The following is a 25,564-nucleotide window of genomic DNA, read 5'->3' as shown; positions in this document are numbered from 1 at the left end:
TGAAGTTATGTTACATTATTGCTGAATGTGATTTTAATCCTTTATTTTTGTTATGTTGTTACATATAGAACAATGATTTTAGATGAAAGGACCTGTCAAATTGCCATGTGACTCAAATGAATGATCTGGTTGGGTGAGCCTCCTTATAAGTAGGAGAAGCTGCCTGATCCAGGTATGGCTTTGATAAAGATCACTCCGATCGAAACGCGTAGCCGTTTATCTCTGTCATCCCAGGCACTTACCGGTGGGAGGTTGCACACCATGGACATTTGGATTTTTTATTTGGATACAATAAACGTCATGTTTTAAGGAGCTGGAATTCAACTTTTTTTTTTCTTTTCTCTGATGATTGGATCGTCTTCCTGCAGCGGAGTTCCGTGCACCTGCGGTGATTTACCGGTGAGCTGGCTACAAACTCTTTTTCTCTTTGTTACAGTATTTATCTCCACGGCAGGGCCAGTTTTAGACAAAGTAGGGCCCTGGGCAAAAGTTTAAAGTGGGGCCCCAAAAGCTCACATATTGCACATCACACAGAAACATTTTGGATGTATTTACATGCGCTGAGTTCAGGCTGCTAAACGAGCGTGATTGACAATATTGTAGTCATTCAATGCTTGTTTCCATGCCTCTTTAGGGTAGGTGCATATGTTCAGAAATCCGCAGCGCTATGGATCCAGCACATGTCCGTTGCGTCCAAAGCGCTGCCGGTTATTGAACGCAGGTGAATCCGCTTGTGTTCATTGAACCATGCAGATTCATCATGTCCAATACATTGCATTGGTGAAATTTATTTTGCGGAGTCTCGTGTCTCCACAAGATAAATAGACATGCTGCAGTCTGGAGAGACGCGCCGCATGTCTGTCTCCGCGGGTGAACCGCAGGCATCTGTGCATGCATAGTGGACATGGCATTACTTGAAATCCCATCCACTATGCTGTAAAATCTGGATACTGCATGTTGGATGCTGCACAAGTATACAGTGTCGAACCCTCAGCATTTACTGACCTTGTGCACCTACCCTTATTCCAGCTGAGGAAGAATGATGGGCACAGATAGTCCTCGATACAGTATAATGCAGGTCCCATATAGTACATATAGTACATATAGCACATGATCCTTGAGTATAATGCAGCCCACCTCAGAGTGTAATGCAGCTCTGTGTACTACAACCCCCTCAGAGTATAATGCAGCCCCTTCAGAGTATAATGTAGCCCCCCTCAGAGTATACTGCAGCCTCCCTAATATAGTATAATGTAGTCCCCTCAGAGTATAATGCTGCCCCCTCAGAGTATAATACAGCCCTCCCACACAGTATAATGGGCTGGGTCACTCTTACTCTTACTCAGGGGCCCCATAGCGGCCATTAGCTGGGGGCCCCTGGAGGAGCAGGGCCCTAGGCAGCTGCCTGGACTGCCGGCCCCTAACGCCGTCCCTGCTCCAGGGTTGAAAGGCAAAGCCTTGGAAGTTTTTGCTGACCTTTCTCTGGAGCTAGATGGGAACTATGATTGTTATGAATAGGTAATTCAGAACCACAATGGATCTTGAAGTTCAGAGCACACAAGTGACCTGACAAAAACCACAAAACATAGGACGAGCTCTGAGACGTGGAAACTCTGCTGACCGCAATCCCTAAACCTATCAAACCACACTAGAGGTAGCCGTGGATTGCGCCTAACGCTCCCTATGCAACTCGGCACAGCCTGAGAAACTAGCTAGTCCTGAAGATAGAAAAATAAGCCTACCTTGCCTCAGAGAAATTCCCCAAAGGAAAAAGCAGAAACAAAAGGACACAAGCAGAACTTAGCTTATGCTGAGCAGACAGGCCACAGGAACGATCCAGGAGGAAGCAAGACCAATACTAGAACATTGACTGGAGGCCAGGATCAAAGCACTAGGTGGAGTTAAATAGAGCAGCACCTAACGACTTAACCTCACCACCTGAGGAAGGAACCTCAGAAGCCGCAGTACCACTCGTGACCACAGGAGGGAGCTTGATCACAGAATTCACAACAGTACCCCCCCCCCCTTGAGGAGGGGTAACCGAACCCTCACCAGAGCCCCCAGGCCGACCAGGATGAGCCATATGAAAGGCACGAACAAGATCGGCAGCATGGACATCAGAGGCAAAGACCCAGGAATTATCTTCCTGACCATAACCCTTCCACTTAACCAGATACTGGAGTTTCCGTCTCGAAACATGAGAATCCAAAATCTTCTCCACTATATACTCCAACTCCCCCTCCACCAAAATCGGGGCAGGAGGATCAACAGATGGAACCACAGGCGCCACGTATCTCCGCAACAATGACCTATGGAATACGTTATGGATGGAAAAAGAATCTGGAAGGGTCAAACGAAAAGACACAGGATTAAGAACCTCAGAAATCCTATACGGGCAATGAAACGAGGCTTAAACTTAGGAGAGGAAACCTTCATAGGAATATAACGAGATGACAACCAAACCAAATCCCCAACACGAAGTCGGGGACCCACACAGCGTCTGCGATTAGCGAAACGTTGAGCCTTCTCCTGGGACAAGGTCAAATTGTCCACAACATGAGTCCAAATCCGCTGCAACCTGTCCACCACAGTATCCACACCAGGACAGTCCGAAGACTCAACCTGCCCTGAAGAAAAACGAGGATGGAACCCAGAATTGCAGAAAAACGGTGAAACCAAGGTAGCCGAGCTGGCCCGATTATTAAGAGCGAACTCAGCCAACGGCAAAAAGGACACCCAATCATCCTGATCAGCAGAAATAAAACATCTCAGATATGTTTCCAAGGTCTGATTGGTTCGTTCAGTCTCGCCATTTGTCTGAGGATAGAAAGCCGAGGAAAAAGACAAATCAATGCCCATCCTAGCACAAAAGGCTCGCCAAAACCTCGGAACAAACTGGGAACCTCTGTCAGAAATGATGTTCTCTGGAATGCCATGTAAACGAACCACATGCTGGAAGAACAATGGCACCAAATCAGAGGAGGAAGGTAATTTAGCCAAAGGTACCAAATGGATTATCTTAGAGAAGCGATCACAAACTACCCAAATGACCGACATTTTTTGAGAGACGGGGAGATCCGAAATAAAATCCATAGAGATATGTGTCCAAGGCCTCTTCGGGATCGGCAAGGGCAAAAGCAACCCACTGGCACAAGAACAGCAGGGCTTAGCCCGAGCACAAATCCCACAGGACTGCACAAAAGAACGCACATCCCGCGACAGAGACGGCCACCAAAAGGATCTAGCCACCGAATCTCTGGTACCAAAGATTCCAGGATGACCAGCCAACACCGAACAATGAACCTCAGAGATAACTTTATTCGTCCACCTATCAGGGACAAACAGTTTCTCTGCTGGGCAACGATCAGGTTTATTAGCCTGAAATTTTTGCAGCACCCGCCGCAAATCAGGGGAGATGGCAGACACAATTACTCCCTCTTTGAGAATACCCGCCGGCTCAGGCAAACCCGGAGAGTCGGGCACAAAACTCCTAGACAGGGCATCCGCCTTCACATTTTTAGAGCCCGGAAGGTACGAAACCACAAAGTCAAAACGGGAGAAAAACTGCGACCAACGAGCCTGTCTAGGATTCAACCGTTTGGCAGACTCGAGATAAGTCAAGTTCTTGTGATCAGTCAAGACCACCATGCGATGCTTAGCTCCTTCAAGCCAATGACGCCACTCCTCGAATGCCCACTTCATGGCCAGCAACTCTCGATTGCCAACATCATAATTTCGCTCAGCAGGCGAAAACTTCCTGGAAAAGAAGGCGCATGGCTTCATCACCGAGCAATCAGCACCTCTTTGCGACAAAACAGCCCCCGCTCCAATTTCAGAAGCATCAACCTCAACCTGGAACGGAAGCGAAATATCTGGTTGACACAACACAGGGGCAGAAGAAAAATGACGCTTTAACTCTTGAAAAGCTTCCACAGCAGCAGAAGACCAATTGACCACATCAGCACCCTTCTTGGTCAAATCGGTCAATGGTTTAGCAATACTAGAAAAATTACAGATGAAGCGACGATAAAAATTAGCAAAGCCCAGGAACTTTTGCAGACTCTTCAGAGATGTCGGCTGAGTCCAATCATAAATGGCCTGGACCTTAACAGGGTCCATCTCGATGGTAGAAGGGGAAAAAATGAACCCCAAAAATGAAACCTTCTGAACACCAAAGAGACACTTTGATCCCTTCACAAACAAAGAATTAGCACGCAGGACCTGGAACACCATTCTGACCTGCTTCACATGAGACTCCCAATCATCCGAGAAGACCAAAATATCATCCAAGTATACAATCAGGAATTTATCCAGGTACTCTCGGAAGATGTCATGCATAAAGGACTGAAATACTGATGGAGCATTGGCAAGTCCGAATGGCATAACTAGGTACTCAAAATGGCCCTCGGGCGTATTAAATGCAGTTTTCCATTCATCGCCCCGTTTAATACGCACAAGATTATATGCACCACGAAGATCTATCTTGGTGAACCAACTAGCCCCCTTAATCCGAGCAAACAAATCAGATAGCAGCGGCAAGGGGTACTGAAATTTGACCGTGATTTTATTTAGAAGGCGGTAATCAATACAAGGTCTCAGCGAACCATCCTTCTTGGCCACAAAAAAGAACCCTGCTCCCAATGGCGACGACAACGGCCGAATATGACCCTTCTCCAAGGATTCTTTTACGTAACTCCGCATAGTGGCGTGCTCAGGTACAGATAAATTAAACAGTCGACCCTTAGGAAACTTACTACCAGGAATCAACTCGATAGCACAATCACAATCCCTATGCGGAGGTAGGGCATTGGACTTGGGCTCATCGAATACATCCCGGTAATCAGACAAGAACTCTGGGACCTCAGAAGGGGTGGATGATGAGATAGACAGAAATGGAACATCACCATGTACCCCCTGACAACCCCAGCTGGACACTGACATAGATTTCCAATCTAATACTGGGTTATGGGCTTGTAGCCATGGCAACCCCAACACGACCACATCATGCAGATTTTGCAACACCAGAAAGCGAATATCCTCCTGGTGCGCAGGAGCCATGCACATGGTCAGCTGGGTCCAATACTGAGGCTTATTCTTGGCCAAAGGAGTAGCACCAATTCCTCTCAATGGAATAAGACACTGCAAGGGCTCCAAGACAAACCCACAGCGCCTAGCAAACTCTAAGTCCATCAAATTCAGGGCAGCGCCTGAATCCACAAATGCCATGACAGAATAGGAAGACAAAGAGCAGATCAAAGTAACGGACAAAAGAAATTTCGACTGTACCGTACCAATGGTGGCAGACATAGCGAACCGCTTAGTGCGCTTAGGACAATCGGAGATAGCATGAGTGGAATCACCACAGTAGAAACACAGCCCATTCTGACGTCTGTGTTCTTGCCTTTCAGCTCTGGTCAAAGTCCTATCGCACTGCATAGGCTCAGGTTTATGCTCAGATAATACCGCCAAATGGTGCACAGATTTACGCTCACGCAAGCGTCGACAGATCTGAATGGCCAAAGACATAGACTCATTCAGACCAGCAGGCATAGGAAATCCCACCATGACATCCTTAAGGGCTTCAGAGAGACCCTTTCTGAAGATTGCTGCCAAAGCACATTCATTCCATTGAGTGAGCACAGACCACTTTCTAAACTTCTGACAATAAATCTCTATCTCATCCTGACCCTGACACAGAGCCAGCAAATTTTTCTCTGCCTGATCCACTGAATTAGGTTCATCGTACAGTAATCCGAGCGCCAGAAAAAACGCATCAATATTACATAATGCAGGATCTCCTGGCGCAAGGGAAAATGCCCAGTCTTGAGGGTCGCCACGTAATAAAGAAATAATAATCTTAACTTGTTGAACTGGGTCACCAGAGGAGCGAGGTTTCAACACCAGAAACAGTTTGCAATTATTTTTGAAACTCAGAAATTTAGCTCTATCTCCAGAAAACAAATCAGGAATAGGAATTCTTGGTTCTAACATAGAATTCTGAGCCACAAAGTCTTGAATATTTTGTACTCTTGCAGTGAGAAGATCCACACATGAAGACAGACCTTTAATGTCCATCACCACACCTGTGTCCTGAACCACCCAAATGTCTAGGGGAAAAAAAAGGCAAAACACAGTGCAAAGAAAAATAAATGGTCTCAGAACTTCTTTTTTCCCTCTATTGAGAAGCATAGTACTTTGGGCCTCCAGTACTGTTATGAATAGGTAATTCAGAACCACAATGGACCTTGAAGTTCAGAGCACACAAGTGACCTGACAAAAACCACAAAACATAGGATGAGCTCTGAGACGTGGAAACTCTGCTGACCGCAATCCCTAAACCTATCAAACCACACTAGAGGTAGCCGTGGATTGCGCCTAACGCTCCCTATGCAACTCGGCACAGCCTGAGAAACTAGCTAGTCCTGAAGATAGAAAAATAAGCCTACCTTGCCTCAGAGAAATTCCCCAAAGGAAAAGGCAGCCCCCCACATATAATGACTGTGAGTTAAGATGAAAATACAAACACAGAGATGAAATAGATTTAGCAAAGTGAGGCCCGACTTACTGAATAGACCGAGGATAGGAAAGATAGCTTTGCGGTCAACACAAAAACCTACAAACAACCACGCAGAGGGGCAAAAAGACCCTCCGCACCGACTAACGGTACGGAGGTGCTCCCTCTGCGTCTCAGAGCTTCCAGCAAGCAAGCAGAACCAAACAAGCAAGCTGGACAGAAAATATAGAAACAAAAGGACACAAGCAGAACTTAGCTTATGCTGAGCAGACAGGCCACAGGAACGATCCAGGAGGAAGCAAGACCAATACTAGAACATTGACTGGAGGCCAGGATCAAAGCACTAGGTGGAGTTAAATAGAACAGCACCTAACGACTTAACCTCATCACCTGAGGAAGGAACCTCAGAAGCCGCAGTACCACTCGTGACCACAGGAGGGAGCTTGATCACAGAATTCACAACATATGATGCTATAAAAGAGGCCTTGGTCAGGAAATACATCCTCATCCCAGAGGTATATCAGAGAAAGTTCCAGAATCTACACCTTGAGGACCACATTCTATCAATGGACCACAGGATTTTCTGTTACCTGCTTTGAGGTACTAAAGGATCTTATTGATATACAACAATTTGTGTGTGATAGAGAGCCAAAGACTGCTGATCAGGCTGCGAAGATTGCTGACACTTATGCTGCCAACTAGGCTTGAGCGAAACGGATCGGACAAATTCAAAAGTCGCCGACTTTTGGCAAAGTCGGGTTTCATGAAACCTAGTGTGGGATCGGCCATGCGGTCGGCGATCTTCGCGCCAAAGTCGCATTTCGTATAACGCGTTTGGCGCCATTTTTTCAGCCAATGAAGGAGCGTGGGCAGAGTGATGACATAGGTCTTAGGGGGCGTAGACGCCTATCGCCATCTTGTCGTTTGTGCACTGTAGCGATTTGCAATGTGTAACACCAGCTTTTCTGTTCAGGGACGGAGGAGAGAGAGAGAGAGAGAGAAAAAAAAAATTCCCATTGACTTTGCATTGGGTTTCGTGTTTTGGTCGATCCCCGACTTTTCGCCATAATCGGCCGATTTCACTCAACTCGTCTTTTGAGATAGTCGGGTTTCGCGAAACCCGACTCGACCCTAAAAAAGTAAAAGTCGCTCAACCCTACTGCCGACATGATGCCAGAAGCCCAGTAGCAATCAGGATTCAGCTGGAAGGCAGGTAAGACAGTTGGGGACCCCTCTCCCTCTGCCAGTCAGTCCCCAGGACATTCTACATCTGCTTCCACTGGGTCTCCTGGTATCAGACATTCTTTTGTTGATACAATGCTTTACATGTAACAAAGAGAGACGTTTGCCCTGATAGGGAGAAAGGCCCCAGTATGACTACTCGGCCTCTGGGGCCCTTGCCTTCTGTCTTGTTTGTGGCTGGCTCTGATGTGAGGAATAACGAGAACTGTCAAACTGTCACTATGGGCCCTTTCTCATGTACAGCACCATGGAATTAATGGTGCTATATAAATAATAATAATAATATGGGCAGTAAAGTTACCATTGACCTCAAAAACACTGGAGCAAAAGTAACCCCGATACGTTCATAAATTGTGACCCCTGCTGATATTATTCCAGGAAAAGACCATGTCTGTAACCGGAGTTGGAGGGGGTCAGCCCTGCCGTGCCCATGGCTTGTGTGTATCTGAACTGGGAAGCAGGGAAAGGATTGAAGGAAGTGGGTGTATCAGACACCATTCCTACCAATGTGTTGCTGGGCACGAACCTGGGCAGGATTGTATCCCACTATGTCCCTGCCTTGCAGATGAATGTCACAGAGAAGGTGGATGACAGTGAGCCACCTGAGAGACTGTGTGATACGGGAAAAAGCACTGAATATTCATATGTGGCAGCTGTGATCTGCAGTCAGGCTATTACTAAAACGCAAACACAAGGATTAGAGGATGACTCTCAGGAAGAGCTGCCAGAACAGGAGGGCTCTATTATGGCCCAGGAGCCTTCCCACGTGGCAGACCTACTGAGGTCACCGATAGCAGACTCAGCTTCTGACCAGGGTCTGGCATTCCCACTAGGCCAGGACCTGCAGACTGATAGACCAAGTTTTCAGAAGGCCATGCGAACAGATGCCAATCTGGATAAGCTAAGATGTCTTGCACACCAACCTCCTGCTGGGTCTGACAAGGAGAAGATATACTGGGATCAGGGAAGTCTGTAAAAATACACTCTCCCCCATGGTACAACCTTTATTAAGGATTGAGACTCTTCTTGCTGGACACTTTGGAAAACAGAAGACTAAAGCCCATTTGAAACTAACTTTTCTTGGCCCAAAATAGGGATGGACGTAGCCAACTAATGTCGATATTGCAAAATTAGTCAAAAAGTTGGAAAGACTTGGAACATCCAAAAAGTCCCATCAATAATACAGCTAAGAGTGATTGATGTGCTTTTCCAGTGAGTGGCTGTGGATATCATAGGGCCTCTTGCAATGGCTAACCACTCTGTCAAATGCTTAATTCTCACAGTGGTTGACTATGCTACGCGATATCCAGAAGCAGTGGCAGTGTCCTCAATACAAGTCAATAAAGAGATTACTAAAGGTGTTTTTTCATGTGGGGTTCCCAAGGAAGATGTTAGCCGATCAGGGGACCCAATTTATGTGTGACCTGATGGAGAGTCTGTGCAAGGAAATATTTTGATCTTGTAGCCACTCCCTATCAGACCAACAGGCTGTGGGAATGTTTTAATAGAACTCTAAAACAAATGTTTCAGATGCTGTGGTCATCTGAAGGCAATTGTCTATGCTGCGAAGATATGAGATGTGCAGCATCTGAAACACCGGATACTGGAAGCCTGTGCTAGCATTTCTTCTGCCTGCATTGTTGCTATCAGTGTGTCAAGACAATCCAACACAATGGGACTTTTATAAATGGTCATAAACTTGTATATAACTCATGAAAGAATAAAATTACGTTAAAACCAAGCACACCATTGCTCTGCTTGTGAAATTCTCAATAAGTTTGATATGTCACATGACCCTCTTCCATTGGAAAAAATGACCAACTTCAAAATGGCCGCCATGGTCACCACCCATTTTGAAAAGTTTTCCCTCTCCTATATACTAATGTGCCACAAACAGGAAGTTGATATCACCAATCATTCCCATTTTATTTAGGTGTATCCATATAAATGGCCCACCCTGTAGTTTCCATGTTACACGATACTGCATTTCTCCCTTTACATCTCTCCCTATCACATGGCTCGAGATCGGGTTGTACCTCGTTGTATGTTTTCCTGTCATCTATGTTGTGTATGCTCACTGTATGTGGAGCACCCCCCGTGTAGGACAGTGGGGTACTCGGTATCGGGTCCTTCGGTTCTCAAGGGGGATGTCACGGTTGCTGACCCAGTCCGTGGCCCTCGGGATGTCCGTTGTAAATGGGGGAAAGGTCTTTAAAGGGATAATGTTCGTGACACCACCTGTGGTATTCGGTTAGGGTGACCGACGCTGCTTAGGGGTCTGCTGGGGTGATGTTATGGCAGCTAGATGGTATACCTTCCCACAGGTGAAGTGTGTCCCCAGGGCTTCCTAGTGTGTAGATGGTGGATGGTGTGAGGCGCAGTGAAGAACGAGGACCCAAGGTTGCAGTCCCTTTACCTTTACTGAAGGCTTCAGCGTCCACAGTCCAGAGCACCGGATCACAGGGCTGGCAGAGTCCGGCCGGTCTGAAGGCAAATCCAGAGTCCCCTTATCCAGGTGGAAATCAGTAGCCTTCCTCTAGCGCCTGGATGTTGTAGTTCCTTCCTGCTAAGCTTCTCGGTAAGGTCCTCACAACTGTTGTAGATGTTATGTCTCTCTCTCTGTCCCCCTGATGGTAAGGATAGGACAAACCCGTATGACTGATGGCCTGAGGCTTTTTACAGGGACTCTAGCACGCCCCAGCCCCCACAAGTTGCCACCGTGCCTCCTGGGTATAGGTCGGGCAGGTAACGTGGAATTATCTGTCCTGCCAGTCTCTGGAGCAAGTCATAGAGACAATTGCTCCCTTGGTGTTCCGGCCACCGGATTCTGCGCCTCAGAAGGAGGCAGCCTTTTGCAGGGCAGAGCTCCTTCTGGTTTTCCTGTCCTTTTGCTATGACTTAGTTTCTCACCCTCTACAATACAATTCTCTTTTGTGTCCTTCCTTAGGATGCTGCCGCACGCCGGGCTGACACAGCTCCGTGGCCTTCTGTCTAGGCCTCTGACGGGATCCCACCCCTGTCAGGGACCCACTACCTGAGCGGAGCTCAGATAGCAGCTAACTGGGTGAAGCCCAGCCAGCTTCTGACTAACTTCCTAGTCAGACCACCAGTTTTACCTAATTGTGAAGAGGGCCCTACTAAATAGGAGCATAGCTTCCCCTGGTGGACTGGAGTGTGAAGTGTGTTGAATGGTTTGTGATACCTGGTAAAGTGATCTCCTTTATTGCCTTCAGACGTAGCATCACTCCCCCTGGTGGAAGAATGATTTTACTGCAACGACCAGGACCCTGGGGCGCTGCACTCCTCCCCCCTCCTCCCCGTTAAATCCAGTAATCCAGGACTGGGAAAAGAAAACAACAATACATTAGCAAAAGACATGCAAATTTTTAATTGCTATAAAACAAGTTAATTTATCTGTGCTTCCCTTTATGGGAGGTGAGGACACTTGAACGTTGCAAACAATAACATATTTACATTACTGATAAAGACAATACAGATGCGTTAACTAACTATAAAATACTATTTTCTATCTATACATATATGCTAGCCACCTTAGGGAGAGACCCAAGTTGGGCTAAATGTAGCGGGACGAAAGAGACCGAAAAGCCCTCTACTTAAAGGAAATACATAGTGGATGCTTTCCTGAAATGGAAAGTACTTGCAAGCAGCATAATACAAAGAATAGCAGGTTTACCCAGAATCCTTTGCAGTAGGCGGAGCTATGCAAATCATCTCTTTCCACCCCAGTCTAATCCACAGTGCTTGGAACCGCCAAACGTGCAATACTGCAGATTAGTTTCTAAATTTACACAGCCAACCAATTCCTACCTGTGTAGATTTTCTATCTATAAAGTGCAAAAGCAAACATTTTATCTTTATTCAAGTGCAAAACAATTATTCTTTTCTAAGTGCAAACTTTATTAGCTAAGTAGCTAAGTAACTCACTAACTAACCCCCAATGTTGGTCTTTGGTGGGCTACAAGACGTGTATCCTGACCCGGAATTCTGCCACACCAACGGGTTTTTCTTCAGGTCTGAAAAGCAAAGTAATTTTTACAGCAAGATTAACAGCAGTTTCTGTTAGAGGCAGTCTCTGTAAAAGCCTCCTTTGTAAAACCAGTAGAAAGCACTTTTAAGAAGGTGCAACTATTTACAAGGGACAATTACTGACCATGCCCAGTTCATGCTTCACAGTTCTTGGAAACAATAGCGAAACTTGTGCAAAACATAGGATCCCTTTAAGCAGGGAACCCCTTTAAGAGTTAACCCTAGACGGGTTCAGTATTTGTAAAGCAGCAAAGGATGAACAGTTAACTATTTACATTCTTTCCAGTGTCCCATATTAATCTTTTCCTTTTATTAGCCAATCTCAGATATGGCCTTTTCTTTGCCCCTCTGCCCTGAAGGCCAGCATCCCGGAGTCGCCTCTTCACTGTAGATGTTGACACTGGTGTTTTGCGTGTACTATTTAATGAAGCTGCCAGTTGAGGACCTGTGAGGCGTCGATTTCTCAAACTACAGACTCTAATATACTTGACTTGTTGCTCAGTTGTGCAGCGGGGCCTCCCAATTCTCTTTCTACTCTGGTTGGATCCTGTTTGTGCTCTCCTCTGAAGGGAGTAGTACACACCATTGTAGGAAATCTTCAGTTTCTTGGCAATTTCTCACATGGAATAGTCTTCATTTCTAAGAACAAGAATAGACTGTCAAGTTTCACATGAAAGTTCTTTTTTTCTGGCCATTTTGAGAGTTTAATAGAACCAACAAATGTAATGCTTCAGATTCTCAACTAGCTCAAAGGAAGGTCAGGTTTATAGGTTCTCTAATCAGCCAAACTGTTTTCAGCTGTGCTAACATACTTGCACAAGGGTTTTCAAGGGTTTTCTAACCATCCATTAGCCTTCTTACACAGTTAGCAAACACAAAGTACCATAGGAACACTGGAGTGATGGAGGTGGAAATGGACCTCTATACACTTATGAACATATTGCAATACAAACCAGACGTTTGCAGCTTGAATAGTCATTTACCACATTAACAATGAATAGAGTGTATTTCTGTATCTTTTAATGTTAGCTTCATTGGAAAAAACTGTGCTTTTCTTTCAAAAATAAGGACATTTCTAAGTGACCCTAGACTTTGGAACGATAATGTGTATATATATGTATATATATATGTATATATATACATATATATACAGTGGGGCAAAAAAGTATTTAGTCAGTCAGCAATAGTGCAAGTTCCACCACTTAAAAAGATGAGAGGCGTCTGTAATTTACATCATAGGTAGACCTCAACTATGGGAGACAAACTGAGAAAAAAAAATCCAGAAAATCACATTGTCTGTTTTTTTAACATTTTATTTGCATATTATGGTGGAAAATAAGTATTTGGTCAGAAACAAACAATCAAGATTTCTGGCTCTCACAGACCTGTAACTTCTTCTTTAAGAGTCTCCTCTTTCCTCCACTCATTACCTGTAGTAATGGCACATGTTTAAACTTGTTATCAGTATAAAAAGACACCTGTGCACACCCTCAAACAGTCTGACTCCAAACTCCACTATGGTGAAGACCAAAGAGCTGTCAAAGGACACCAGAAACAAAATTGTAGTCCTGCACCAGGCTGGGAAGACTGAATCTGCAATAGCCAACCAGCTTGGAGTGAAGAAATCAACAGTGGGAGCAATAATTAGAAAATGGAAGACATACAAGATCACTGATAATCTCCCTCGATCTGGGGCTCCACGCAAAATCCCACCCCGTGGGGTCAGAATGATCACAAGAACGGTGAGCAAAAATCCCAGAACCACGCGGGGGGACCTAGTGAATGAACTGCAGAGAGCTGGGACCAATGTAACAAGGCCTACCATAAGTAACACACTACGCCACAATGGACTCAGATCCTGCAGTGCCAGACGTGTCCCACTGCTTAAGCCAGTACATGTCCGGGCCCGTCTGAAGTTTGCTAGTGAGCATTTGGATGATCCAGAGGAGTTTTGGGAGAATGTCCTATGGTCTGATGAAACCAAACTGGAACTGTTTGGTAGAAACACAACTTGTCGTGTTTGGAGGAAAAAGAATACTGAGTTGCATCCATCAAACACCATACCTACTGTAAAGCATGGTGGTGGAAACATCATGCTTTGGGGCTGTTTCTCTGCAAAGGGGTCAGGACGACTGATCCGGGTACATGAAAGAATGAATGGGGCCATGTATCGTGAGATTTTGAGTGCAAACCTCCTTCCATCAGCAAGGGCATTGAAGATGAAACGTGGCTGGGTCTTTCAACATAACAATGATCCAAAGCACACCGCCAGGGCAACGAAGGAGTGGCTTCGTAAGAAGCATTTCAAGGTCCTGGAGTGGCCTAGCCAGTCTCCAGATCTCAACCCTATAGAAAACCTTTGGAGGGAGTTGAAAGTCCGTGTTGCCAAGCGAAAAGCCAAAAACATCACTGCTCTAGAGGAGATCTGCATGGAGGAATGGGCCAACATACCAACAACAGTGTGTAGCAACCTTGTGAAGACTTACAGAAAACGTTTGACCTCTGTCATTGCCAACAAAGGATATATTACAAAGTATTGAGATGAAATTTTGTTTCTGACCAAATACTTATTTTCCACCATAATATGCAAATAAAATGTTAAAAAAAACAGACAATGTGATTTTCTGGATTTTTTTTTCTCAGTTTGTCTCCCATAGTTGAGGTCTACCTATGATGTAAATTACAGACGCCTCTCATCTTTTTAAGTGGTGGAACTTGCACTATTGCTGACTGACTAAATACTTTTTTGCCCCACTGTATATATATACACACAGCAGCATATAGCACGTTACACATGGTTTAAGGGGTTAGGGGTGCCGCATAGTCCTTGTAACCCCTTACATATACACATGTAAATGATGCTAACTATGTTGTGACCGTGTGTGAACATACACAGTGTCAGAATAATTTTCATGTCAATATATTTATAGCCAGTCATGACAGGGAGAACTCATTTAGCAAATCACCATGTAGACACTGGTGCTCATTTCCCTGTGAGGAAATTGTCATACTGAATATCAGTGAAGGTGAAAGCAAACATGAAGGGATAGATAGAGGAGATGCTGGGCCAAATACTATCAGTATTTGGTCAGTATTTTACATCAGTATTTGTAAGCCAAAACCAGGAGTGGAACATTTAGAGAAAAAGTATAACAGAAACATATGCACCACTTCTGGATTTATCACCCACTCCTGGTTTTGGCTTACAAATACTGATGTAAAATACTGACCAAATACTGCTAGTGTGACAGCAGCCTTGGTGGAAGTGGGAGCAGAGAGTAGCAGCAAATCAGATAAAGTGCAAGTGCAGCCTGAAAACGGATGTTCCCATCATAGTATACGTTAAAGTGCAGACAAAAAGCACACACAGTCAGAAATGAAGGTAGTGACAAGTAATTGACAAAACAAAGAATATAGACGGCACCAGGCTCAAAATGCACCCAATCTTTGACGCAAAGCAGCACAATGTCTGCGCAGGATTCGTGTAGCAAGCACAGATAAAGCAGACTACGGCGGTGCTCCACATAGAAAAATCAAGTCCATTCCATATAGTAAAAAAGAAGAATACGTGGCACTCACCCAGAAAAGCTGCTGAATTAAAGTCCTTTATTCATGATGCGATAAAACAGAACACTTTTGGAGAGGCGGCTGGGATCGGGAGATGGTGCTGGGAGGAGGAGAGGTGGACGACGATCGTTTCGCGCAAATGCGCTTCAACGGGTCCAGGTGCACAATTAAAAACGTCATATCCTTTATAGAGGACCAGCTGACGTATCATTAACAGGTGTGTGAGATAAAAACACGTAGGGTTAAGTGCAAAACACTATTAACAAGCACATGTAAATTACAACATTATAAGACATATATGAAAAAATCATGTCTAACTTTACAAAAAAATCATGTCTAACCTTACAAAAAAAAAAATCATGTCTAACCTTACAAAAAAATCGACATGTCTAATTTATCATTAAGGCCGATGGGGCCCTGAGCATTAGTATCCATTATCCACTTTGCCTCCCGCTGCAGTAAGATTTTATTGCGATCTCCGCCTTGCACGGGACATTTAACTATTTCTAAACCAGCGAACCGTAACACATTAGGGTTCGCATTATGATAATCCTGCATATGTTTAATAAACCGAGGGCACCCTTTGCCGGATAACACTGAATTATAATGCTCTTTGAATCTAGTGACCATCGGCCGTATTGTTTTGCCGATGTAGTAAAAAAGACATGGGCAGAGAATTAAATAGACAACATATTGGGTTTTGCATGTAATTAAATGCCGAACAGAATGGCAAACAGGACCTACACGAATTGGATTGTCTAGGAGTCTTAAGTGACAAAACTTACAGTTGCCGCATCTGTGGTTACCTGTTGGTTGTGACCGCGTAAGCCAATTGTTACCCGTCGAAGATAATCTATTGTTGACTAGCAAATCCCCCAAATTTCTCGTCCGCTTATAACCGAATCTTGGACGACTCATGGCTATTGCTGCCAAATCCCGGTCGTTTTGCAAAATATGCCAATTTTTATTTATGGCTGCATAAATATTTTTATCGATAGGGCTATGCGTAAAAGTAAACGTAAATCTTTTTTGTTGCTCGTCGACTTTGCGAGGGACCTGTTTTTTGCGTTTACGGGTTTTTAGTAATTCATTTTGGGTGAGCTGTTTAACGCGTTGTTCTGCTGTTACTAAAATCTGGGGAGGATAATTTCTTTTTAAGAAGTCATTTTTTAATTCCATTAACTGGTGTTCGAAGCTTGTCTCGTTGTTATTAATTTTCCTGTAACGTACCATTTGACTATATGGGAGACTATTTTTAGTGTGTTGCGGGTGCGCACTAGAAAAATGCAACAAACTGTTTGTTGCAGTTGATTTTTTATGGACTTGCGTATTCAATCTCCCATCTGTAATATTAAGTTTAACGTCCAGAAATTCAAGGGTATTACCGCCGTAACAGGCTGTGAATTGCATGTTCTCATTATTCACTTCATTCAGATACTCAACGAACAAGTCAAAATCATTATGAGACCCATCCCAGACGATAAAAATATCGTCTGCGAATCTAAGAAATAAACGAATAAATTTCAAAAAAGGGTTCGTGATAGAGGTAATATACTTTTCTTCAAACGCAGCCAAAAATAAGTTGGCAAAAACGCAAGCCACGGGCGTACCCATTGCGGTACCGGTGCGTTGTAGGAACCACTTTTCGCCAAATTTAAAAGCATTATGGGACAAGATGAACCGTAAACTTTCAACAATAAACGCAACGAAATCCTGATCCTTGTTCGTATTTGAAAGAATGGTTTCAATAGCCGCAATGCCTTTCTCCTGCGGAATCCTCGTATAAAGGCTAACAACGTCAATAGAGGTTAATACATAAGATGGTTGCCAGTTAATAGATTGCAGAGCCACCAAAAAGTCCCCTGAATCCTTTACAAACGAGGGGATTTTATGCAGCAATGGTTTAAGGAGCCAGTCGAGAAATTGGGACAAGGGTTCCGTCAGTGACCCAATCCCGGAGATTATCGGGCGACCTGGAGGATGAGTAGCGTTCTTGTGCACTTTAGGCAGACTATACCAATGCGGTGTAGAGGGATGGATGGGAAATAATTTTTCAGCTCTGCTTTTTAGCAAAGTGCCCTTAGACACATATTTATTTAATAAACATCTTAATTTTTCTTTGTACTTCTCTGTTGGATTGTGGTCCAAAGAAATATAGGTATTTTTGTCGTTTAGTTGGGACATAGCTTCATTGACATAATAACTTTTGTCAAGCAGGACTATGTTGCCCCCCTTGTCCGCTTTTCTAATAATGACATCCTCCCACTGCTGCATTTCCCGTATTGCGGATTCCTCCATATGTGACAGATTCTTTATTGGCTTACGATATAAAATGGCCTCAACATCTTTGATTACTAGGTCCTGGAACAAATCAATCATATTGCCCGGAGAAACGGGGGGCATAAACGTGGACTGTAGGCCACCTTTAAAAGGCTCAACACCTAAATCTATGTCCTCAGCAGCTGTAGGTCCAATGCTGTTCTGCGAAGATTCGTCAAGATTGGCCAACATCCATGCGTCTTCCAGGTCCTGTGGATCAGCGGGAGGAAACGCAATGAAGCCCAAAGTTCCAATAGTGGCCGGATTTTCCGTTGACGTGGTATGCGGCTTATTGCTCCGGTTTTTAGAGCCAGCGAAATATTTTTGTAAATGTAATTTTCGTGTAGCCTTAAAAAGATCGATTTTAAAGTTAGTTAGATTAAATTCGTCCGGAATGCAAAAATTAAGGCCTAAAGATAGCACAGTCTTCTGTGTGGGAGATAGAATCTTATTAGACAAGTTTATTATCTGGAGTTCATTAGACGTTATTTCCTCCATGAAACCTGCTTGCGCTTTTTCTGCGCATTTTTTTCTGCCACCCCGTCTGATCTTTTTTCTAAAGGGCCCTTCGCTCCCACCGATGTAGTGACGGGGGTAATCTCATTTACGTGATCTTCGACACCACTAGAATCCGAGTCCGTGATCCACCCGTCTTTGTATGGCTTGCGTTTGTTGAATTTTTTAGGATGACGCTGTCTTTGAAAATTCCTTCTTTTGTTTTTATTCCAAGTAAAAACTTGGCCAGTTTCAAAGTCCTTCTTATCCCTCAAAAATTTATCTTTCTTTTGTTGTTTTGTCTCAATTTGGATTAGTACTAATTTCTTCTCCAGTTTTTTGAGGAACAGTTTATACAGATTATCCGTCAAACGAGATTTTAATTCCTGCTTGGCTTTGTCTAATTGTTCGCAAAGAATAGTATATTCCTTCTCATTTTGTGCGATGACCAATGCTAATAAATTTCGAGAGCATTGCAAGTGTATTTCATCCCATGCTTGCTGAAATGCCGGATCTTCAGCAAATTGGGAAATTTCTTTAAAAACACGTAGTCCTCTTGGAACTCTTCCGCACTCTGTATAGGAATTTAGAGATTTAATTGTCCAATACATCCTAATTTCTCTCTCTGCCAGAGAATAAATTTTAGTTTCCAGTAATTTCGTGCTTATTAATAACAAATCTTCCTTATGGTTACAATCCATAAAGAACTCCTCCGCACCCTCCCGTCCAGCCAATAAGCCACACTCCTCTGAAGTGCTTGCCTCTGAATCCATAACATCCTCTTGATTGATGTTCATTGCAGTAAAAAAAAAAAAAAAAAAAAAAAAAAACACCTTTCGTGCAAATTATCACAGCCTGTGCTCAGTCTCAACACTGGTAGAGCATATAAAATTGACAAAACAAAGAATATAGACGGCACCAGGCTCAAAATGCACCCAATCTTTGACGCAAAGCAGCACAATGTCTGCGCAGGATTCGTGTAGCAAGCACAGATAAAGCAGACTACGGCGGTGCTCCACATAGAAAAATCAAGTCCATTCCATATAGTAAAAAAGAAGAATACGTGGCACTCACCCAGAAAAGCTGCTGAATTAAAGTCCTTTATTCATGATGCGATAAAACAGAACACTTTTGGAGAGGCGGCTGGGATCGGGAGATGGTGCTGGGAGGAGGAGAGGTGGACGACGATCGTTTCGCGCAAATGCGCTTCAACGGGTCCAGGTGCACAATTAAAAACGTCATATCCTTTATAGAGGACCAGCTGACGTATCATTAACAGGTGTGTGAGATAAAAACACGTAGGGTTAAGTGCAAAACACTATTAACAAGCACATGTAAATTACAACATTATAAGACATATATGAAAAAATCATGTCTAACTTTACAAAAAAATCATGTCTAACCTTACAAAAAAAAAAATCATGTCTAACCTTACAAAAAAATCGACATGTCTAATTTATCATTAAGGCCGATGGGGCCCTGAGCATTAGTATCCATTATCCACTTTGCCTCCCGCTGCAGTAAGATTTTATTGCGATCTCCGCCTTGCACGGGACATTTAACTATTTCTAAACCAGCGAACCGTAACACATTAGGGTTCGCATTATGATAATCCTGCATATGTTTAATAAACCGAGGGCACCCTTTGCCGGATAACACTGAATTATAATGCTCTTTGAATCTAGTGACCATCGGCCGTATTGTTTTGCCGATGTAGTAAAAAAGACATGGGCAGAGAATTAAATAGACAACATATTGGGTTTTGCATGTAATTAAATGCCGAACAGAATGGCAAACAGGACCTACACGAATTGGATTGTCTAGGAGTCTTAAGTGACAAAACTTACAGTTGCCGCATCTGTGGTTACCTGTTGGTTGTGACCGCGTAAGCCAATTGTTACCCGTCGAAGATAATCTATTGTTGACTAGCAAATCCCCCAAATTTCTCGTCCGCTTATAACCGAATCTTGGACGACTCATGGCTATTGCTGCCAAATCCCGGTCGTTTTGCAAAATATGCCAATTTTTATTTATGGCTGCATAAATATTTTTATCGATAGGGCTATGCGTAAAAGTAAACGTAAATCTTTTTTGTTGCTCGTCGACTTTGCGAGGGACCTGTTTTTTGCGTTTACGGGTTTTTAGTAATTCATTTTGGGTGAGCTGTTTAACGCGTTGTTCTGCTGTTACTAAAATCTGGGGAGGATAATTTCTTTTTAAGAAGTCATTTTTTAATTCCATTAACTGGTGTTCGAAGCTTGTCTCGTTGTTATTAATTTTCCTGTAACGTACCATTTGACTATATGGGAGACTATTTTTAGTGTGTTGCGGGTGCGCACTAGAAAAATGCAACAAACTGTTTGTTGCAGTTGATTTTTTATGGACTTGCGTATTCAATCTCCCATCTGTAATATTAAGTTTAACGTCCAGAAATTCAAGGGTATTACCGCCGTAACAGGCTGTGAATTGCATGTTCTCATTATTCACTTCATTCAGATACTCAACGAACAAGTCAAAATCATTATGAGACCCATCCCAGACGATAAAAATATCGTCTGCGAATCTAAGAAATAAACGAATAAATTTCAAAAAAGGGTTCGTGATAGAGGTAATATACTTTTCTTTTGCCTTTATACGAGGATTCCGCAGGAGAAAGGCATTGCGGCTATTGAAACCATTCTTTCAAATACGAACAAGGATCAGGATTTCGTTGCGTTTATTGTTGAAAGTTTACGGTTCATCTTGTCCCATAATGCTTTTAAATTTGGCGAAAAGTGGTTCCTACAACGCACCGGTACCGCAATGGGTACGCCCGTGGCTTGCGTTTTTGCCAACTTATTTTTGGCTGCGTTTGAAGAAAAGTATATTACCTCTATCACGAACCCTTTTTTGAAATTTATTCGTTTATTTCTTAGATTCGCAGACGATATTTTTATCGTCTGGGATGGGTCTCATAATGATTTTGACTTGTTCGTTGAGTATCTGAATGAAGTGAATAATGAGAACATGCAATTCACAGCCTGTTACGGCGGTAATACCCTTGAATTTCTGGACGTTAAACTTAATATTACAGATGGGAGATTGAATACGCAAGTCCATAAAAAATCAACTGCAACAAACAGTTTGTTGCATTTTTCTAGTGCGCACCCGCAACACACTAAAAATAGTCTCCCATATAGTCAAATGGTACGTTACAGGAAAATTAATAACAACGAGACAAGCTTCGAACACCAGTTAATGGAATTAAAAAATGACTTCTTAAAAAGAAATTATCCTCCCCAGATTTTAGTAACAGCAGAACAACGCGTTAAACAGCTCACCCAAAATGAATTACTAAAAACCCGTAAACGCAAAAAACAGGTCCCTCGCAAAGTCGACGAGCAACAAAAAAGATTTACGTTTACTTTTACGCATAGCCCTATCGATAAAAATATTTATGCAGCCATAAATAAAAATTGGCATATTTTGCAAAACGACCGGGATTTGGCAGCAATAGCCATGAGTCGTCCAAGATTCGGTTATAAGCGGACGAGAAATTTGGGGGATTTGCTAGTCAACAATAGATTATCTTCGACGGGTAACAATTGGCTTACGCGGTCACAACCAACAGGTAACCACAGATGCGGCAACTGTAAGTTTTGTCACTTAAGACTCCTAGACAATCCAATTCGTGTAGGTCCTGTTTGCCATTCTGTTCGGCATTTAATTACATGCAAAACCCAATATGTTGTCTATTTAATTCTCTGCCCATGTCTTTTTTACTACATCGGCAAAACAATACGGCCGATGGTCACTAGATTCAAAGAGCATTATAATTCAGTGTTATCCGGCAAAGGGTGCCCTCGGTTTATTAAACATATGCAGGATTATCATAATGCGAACCCTAATGTGTTACGGTTCGCTGGTTTAGAAATAGTTAAATGTCCCGTGCAAGGCGGAGATCGCAATAAAATCTTACTGCAGCGGGAGGCAAAGTGGATAATGGATACTAATGCTCAGGGCCCCATCGGCCTTAATGATAAATTAGACATGTCGATTTTTTTGTAAGGTTAGACATGATTTTTTTTTTGTAAGGTTAGACATGATTTTTTTGTAAAGTTAGACATGATTTTTTCATATATGTCTTATAATGTTGTAATTTACATGTGCTTGTTAATAGTGTTTTGCACTTAACCCTACGTGTTTTTATCTCACACACCTGTTAATGATACGTCAGCTGGTCCTCTATAAAGGATATGACGTTTTTAATTGTGCACCTGGACCCGTTGAAGCGCATTTGCGCGAAACGATCGTCGTCCACCTCTCCTCCTCCCAGCACCATCTCCCGATCCCAGCCGCCTCTCCAAAAGTGTTCTGTTTTATCGCATCATGAATAAAGGACTTTAATTCAGCAGCTTTTCTGGGTGAGTGCCACGTATTCTTCTTTTTTACTATAGTGACAAGTAATTACTGCAGAGTTAACAATGAACTCACAGGAAGCAATTACAAGTACAATAAATGCAAAAGGTCAACACCAGAGAGTCATTTATGACCAACTAGCAATAGTGTGTATGTCACTTTAAAGGACCAAAAAATACTAATTGCACCCGAAACCCGCTCTTACCCATATTGTTGACACTGGGATATCACAGCGGTCCCCTAACTGTTGAATCATGTCTCAAGGACGAACATCCTCTGTCAAGACGAGATCACGAGTTGGTTCCTCCAAGACATCATCTGTTAGCAATGCCGCTGCCATTGCCTGAGCAAAAGCTATAGCGGCAAAAGCAAGAAGCACCTTTGCTGAGCAAGAGATAGAATTGAAACTACAACAAGCATCCCTGGATGCAGAAAAGGCACTCCAGCAGGCATCCCTGGATGTGGAAAAAGTGCGCCAACAAGCATGCCTTGATGAAGAGAAAGCGTGCCTCGAAGCTGCATTACACAAGCTTGCTATTGAAAAAAGAAACAGCGGCTGCCATAGCAGAAGCAGAAGCCTTAGAAGCTGCCATATATTCTGACGATGAACACAACAGAGGCAGCAGTGTGCTAGGCCTCCAGCAAGTTACTCCCGATCGATTGCAGTGCACTGCAGAGTACGTCCATCAACATTCCAAATCAAATGACGATCCAGACTCACAGCTGAAAACAGAGCATTTTGTCAACAAGTCAAGCCAACCAGATAATTCGGACTCCCAGAAAGTCAACTAGCAGTTTCGCTACCTCAAGCAAGGAAATACAAATTGGGATGAGACTGACTACAATAATCTTTCTCCAGAACAGAAGATCCGGAATCTGTCCCAGCTTAAAGAGACTTCCTTTGCTTCAGAAAGGTACTACAGCAGTTGGACCAAACCAGAGACATCTAACAGGTATGACTGCACAGCACACATGTAGTATAACAACACACCATCAGCTGGTATTAGCGCCAACCAAGTCACAGTGGACCTTGCCAAGTTCTTTGCTCTACGTGAGTTGGTCACCAAGGGACTTGTAAAGTTCAGAGACCACGCTGAAAACTATTCCACCCAAGCTGCCCAAGTCAGTAAGAAAGCTACTTCAGACCCCCTGGTGGACTGAGCTGAATGTGGGAGATGCCACTACTCCAGTAGAGAGAATCAGTGGAGTTTTGAACCTTGCCAAGCATCATCATGAAGCATTCAGTAAGGACCCTTTGGATTTCAGTAAGACTACTCTGATTCAGCATTGAATCCTTACAGGTGAGCATCCACCCATCAAGGAGCGACATTGTCCCATACCACCTGCGAAGTATCAGCCTGTCAGGAAAAATGCTTCAAGACATGAAAGAGGTTGATGTCATACGTGAAAGTCAAAGCCCTTGGGCTGCACCTCTGATCCTTGAGAAAAAAAAGATGTCTCAATCCGTTTCTGCGTGGATTACTGCAAATTGAACATCACACACAAGGACGCATACCCCTTGCCACTAATTGAAAAGTCCCTGACTGCTCTCGGATCTGCCTCCTACTTCTCTACCCTTGACTTAACCTGTGTGTCTGGCTGCTTGACATTGCACAAACACCACGGGTGCTCCAAAACCTGCACCCAGACACCACTGCTACAGGAGTGCCCCTGGGGAGTTCGATACCATCGACAAGTGCCATCTCTTGCTATTGACAATTGTTGTGGACACAAGGGAAGTTTTGAGGGGTCCAGCGACCCACTTCAGCTACCGTGACATCATTTTCTGCTGCCAGTCGGACTACATGCCTCAGCTGGCCCTTCTGCAACATCTGGCGTCTCCCCAGTGGCTCACCATATATGCATATAGCATATTTGTGATCAATGACCAGTGTAACTGGTGCTGGCACTGGAGAATTCTCACAGCATGCAGTGTGCACGATGTGAGGTTTTACAAGTCTGCTTTCACATAAAGAGACAGCAGATTTGTAGTATAAGACCGGACAACCCCTTTAACTGCTAAAAAGGCAAAATACATTGTAAAAATAAATCTACATAAAGCATCTACATCTAAATGGAACCTGTCAAGCTATTCATACTGCCAGAACCATGGCCAGACATGAATCAAGGACAACCTCTCCCTATACAAAAAATACCTGTCAATCAATCTGAGCTGGGCAGGCTCAGGGGGAACCCATGGGGAGATTTAAAAAAACACCAAAATATAGAAACATATACACAAGATCTCATCAATTTTAATATACTTAAAATATATTATTAAAGATATTAAGCTTATTGTGATGCTTACAATATACAGTAGTATGATATAGAAAATTTTCCAACTCTTAAAGAGATTTTTACATATAACTTAAAGGGAATTTGTCACCACATTTGACCTATCTAAATTATTAATATACAGTTAGGTCCATATATATTTGGACAGAGACAACATGTTTCTAATTTTGATTATAGACATTACCACAATGAATTTTAAACAAAACAATTCAGATGCAGTTGAAGTTCAGACTTTCAGCTTTCATTTGAGAGTATCCACATTAAAATTGGATGAAGTGTTTAGGAGTTTCAGCTCCTTAACATGTGCCACCCTGTTTCTAAAGGGACCAAAAGTAATTGGACAATTGACTCCAAGGCTATTTCATGGAGAGGTGTGGGCAATCCCTTCGTTATGTCATTCTCAATTAAGCAGATAAAAGGCCTGGAGTTGATTTGAGGTGTGGTGCTTGCATTTGGAAGGATTTGCTGTGAAGTAAACATGTGGTCAAAGGCGCTCTCCATGCAGGTGAAACAAGCCATCCTTAAGCAGCGGAAACAGAAAAAAAAACATCCGAGAAATTGCTACAATATTAGGAGTAGCAAAATCTACCATTTTGTACATCCTGAGAAAGAAAGCAAGCACTGGTGAACTCATCAATGCAAAAAGACCTGGGCGCCCACGGAAGACAACAGTGCTGGATGATCGCA

The sequence above is a fragment of the Ranitomeya imitator genome, chromosome 6 (assembly GCF_032444005.1).
Source record: "Ranitomeya imitator isolate aRanImi1 chromosome 6, aRanImi1.pri, whole genome shotgun sequence".
NCBI classification, from domain to species: Eukaryota; Metazoa; Chordata; class Amphibia; order Anura; family Dendrobatidae; genus Ranitomeya; species Ranitomeya imitator.
This window is presented reverse-complemented; position numbering follows the sequence as displayed.